Source organism: Monodon monoceros, unplaced genomic scaffold, assembly GCF_005190385.1.
Source record: "Monodon monoceros isolate NGI ecotype Baffin Bay Population unplaced genomic scaffold, NGI_Narwhal_1 Super_Scaffold_18, whole genome shotgun sequence".
Lineage (NCBI taxonomy): Eukaryota > Metazoa > Chordata > Mammalia > Artiodactyla > Monodontidae > Monodon > Monodon monoceros.
This window is the reverse complement of record NW_021703774.1, coordinates 98,916,541-98,919,992: the sequence shown is the minus strand read 5'-3', so window position 1 is coordinate 98,919,992 and position 3,452 is coordinate 98,916,541. Positions and strand designations below refer to the sequence as shown.

Below are 3,452 nucleotides of genomic sequence, written 5' to 3'. Positions count from 1 at the left end.
AAATACAGATTTCTAGAGCTTCTGGGGAAGGCTGAAGCTGCTTCCAAGCTCTGCAAATAGAACATAGAAATTTTAAAATAATCCTTCTGTACAAACATGAAAAATGTTATTGCAGACTCCCAGAGGTGTATAATGGATTTGAACTTTAAAACAGCAAGATGAAGTAGCGCTTAATTTAGGGAACTCAAATTGCAAACTGCAGCGATCAGCCCGCTCACAGGCGGTTATAGTTCATGCTTTGGTTCCCTCTGTCGGTAGAAAGGAAGAGGTGTTGTTTTTTGTTTTTGTGTTTTTTTCCTGCAGGAATTCTTGGTTCAGGTTGTGTGATGGCAGCTGTTCACGGCATGCACTGCCTGAGAAAATTCAGCTCTTAGATTTAGGAAAGGGGAAGAGAAAACCTACTGGATCTTTCTCCTTAGATGGTAACTAAATACACATTTTTATTCCTTTTACATACTACCATTGCTGCCTCTAAAGCCAGACTCATTACAAACCACTTATTAATTGTCAGAGAACACACAGAGTGTTTGTTCTGCCATGGCTTTCCCAGGCTTCTAATTGTAAGGCGTAAAAAGTACACCTTGATTGCTCACAGCGTTGGTCACACAAGCCTGGTTTTCCCACACTGTCTGCTAACCCCATATCTTGGTAATGTTTTCCATGACATAGACAAGGCGTTTTGATCTCAACTAGTGAAAGGAATCAAATATCTAAAAATTCTTTGTTTGATTTATTAAGTGGAATTAAGGACACACGCATCTTTCCTTAGCATGTGATTTCTTTCTCAATTCCCCCTTCCCAGAACTTTTATATATGAGTCTGAATTGTTACTTAATCATATCAATGACTCATCATTTGAGATTTGGCTCCAGTGCCCTCAGGAGAATTCCTTTGTATGGTATTCCAAGGAAGCATTAAGCATCACTCCTCCCCTGTTCAGCCATGTGCAATTCCAAGGACCAGTGAAGACTCTGAGATGCCACTAGTGCTTGACACATTTCAGAGTTCAAAAAAGATTTGTTTAAACCAATACAATTTGAAGTCATTTTCTATTTTAAGGGTTAATCTGGTATATGTCAGAATTCCTCCTTCCTTCATGTGAGGGTATTTGTTTTATTTCATTAATCTTAAAGGGGGCATAACAATGTTTTACATAAAATGCTTACTGTCAAGGAACTTTATTATGGTAGAATGAAAGAGACATGCCTGGCATCAATCAGGGCTCTGCCACTGTTTGGAGAGGCAATGAACGTGGGCCCTTAGCATCCTTGCACATTCTTGCTGAGTGTGCTAAGAATGTAAGATCCTGCTCATTTGGGCCATTCTTCAGAGTTGTGTTTGCAGTGAGCAACCTTGAGGGATGAGGGAATGTCCCTCTGTGGGACAAAGAGCAGGCTTGCTTACTGCTTGCTATAAACTGGTAGGTCCCCCAAGCTCCGCATTCCTCTTCTATAATGCCACCCATTTTGTGTGCAAGCATCCATCTGGGCCCACCTGCTTCGTTCCTGGGAGAACTGGGGTTCAGAGAACCGACACGATCATGTTGACACTGGCTAATGCAGATTCCTCAAAGTTCTTGACACACCAGGGAGGTGTCCCTACACAAGTTATTCAAACTCCTATAGCTGCATTTTCCCTTCCTTATAAAGAGGACGATAGTATCTGGCTCATAGCATTGTTGTGGGGTGAAGTTAAATAAGAATGTACAGATCCCGACTCCACTAGACCCTTCCTGGGAGCTCCCTTCCCTCTTTAGAACACGGACGGAGACCGCTTTGCTTTGATGCCTGATGTAGCTGGGCAGCGTGGAACGGAGTGGACCACAGGTCACAGCAGCAGCTCCGCAATTTCTACGTAGGCGGGGCTCAGAAAACCGCAAGCCGATTGGAGCGGGGACCAAGAGTTTTGCATGCAGAGGCGTTTGCAAGGCAGCCACGCGATTTTACTTACATCGTCTCTTTCAAGTGGCTTCGGGGTCTTACTGATGCGAATTACAGGAGCACTGAAAAATACCCCCTCAGACCGACCCTCTGATTCGTAGCGACCGCGCCCTTTCGAGCAGCGGGGAGCTCGTCCGGACTCCGGCTGCGCCGCCTCCTTCGGATGCCGGCTGCCTCCGGAAAGCCACGCGGCTACGCTCGGGCGCGCGCCCCCCAACCGCACACGCCCGCTCACGCATGCTCCCGGCGCTCCCACGCGCGCAGGCCCTTCACCGGCGCCGCCCACGCAGCCTCGTGCTCCGGGCGCGCGGGCTCCGCTGCTGCGCGGCGCCCCCGGAGGCAGTTGCCGGAGCTGGGATGAGCTATCGGAGGATGCTGCAGCGCGGGGCGCGTCGCCCCCCTCAGTCCACCAGAGCCCGGATACCTCAGAAATTCGGCTCTGGGTCTGTGGGGAGCGAAATGCAACCCAAACACCGTTTTACCGAACCCCGCGCAAATAAACACGCACAGGCACTCACACAGACGTCGTCGCGACCCGCGCTTGCCGCGGCGGATCCCGGCCGCGGGCGGCCAAGAAAGAGCCCGGGACCCGGGAGGGGCCGCTGCCCACGCCTCAAAGTCCAAGGTGTCGCTGCTCGGGATCGGCCGCTAAAAGGTGCGACGTAAGTGCCCCGCGTCACCGGCCCGGCTTAACGGCTCAACGGCGAGCCTGGGGCCTGCATCGCCGGGGCGGGGCCAGGCCGGGCGGAACCGGCCGCGGGAGAGCGGGTAGGCGGGGGCGATCAGGCAGGAAGGGAGCTGGGGAGGAAGAGAGCGGGCGTGATTTGTCCTGAGCGGCCAGGTACGGCGGTGCCCAGGGCGGGCCGGAGACGGGGCTGCGGCTGTCCTCAGACGCACCAGCCGGCACCCGGCGGACTCGCGCCCTCCCTTCGCTTGCAAGACTCGCCGGTTTCGTTAAGAGGCGGTCTCCGGGTGAGGACGGGCGCTTGCGGCCGGTGTCTGTCAGTGTCCTGGCCTCTGCGATACAGACCGACGGCTAAGGGGGCGGTGGGAAGGGCGCGGGGCCGTTGCCTCTGGCTTAACAGAGCAGATGCGCAAAGAGTCCAACAGGTGGCTCCGTGGCGCAATGGATAGCGCATTGGACTTCTAGAGGCTGAAGGCATTCAAAGGTTCCGGGTTCGAGTCCCGGCGGAGTCGCAGTTTTTCCCCCAGTACGTAATTTATTTTCTACACTTGTCATTTCTCTCATTTTCCTAAAGGGCTGAACTGGCCTCGCATCATCTGCCCACTGCCTTCGGCTTCTGCAGCTCTTTTACCTCTAGCCGCTCGCACCTCTAGTCTCTCCTTCCCCCTGCTTCCCTGGCTCAGTGGCTCTGGGCCTGGGCCCTGCAGACTCCGGAGCCGGATCCGGGAACTGGGAAGAGCGGCCTGGGCGGCGGCGAAGCGAAGCCTCGCGGTTTCAGCGTGAGCAGAGCGCGGGGGAGGCCCGGGTCTAGGGTGTTTTGGGAGACC

At 53.5% G+C, this 3,452-nt stretch overlaps 1 non-coding gene across 1 annotated transcript; it reads left to right on the top strand.

The window, feature by feature from the left end:
• Positions 1-3,052: 3,052 nt before the first annotated feature.
• On the top strand, positions 3,053-3,137 carry TRNAR-UCU. The gene is given in 2 exon segments: positions 3,053-3,089; positions 3,102-3,137. It is a non-coding gene; the product is annotated as a tRNA-Arg (tRNA).
• The last annotated feature ends 315 nt before the right edge of the window (positions 3,138-3,452 follow it).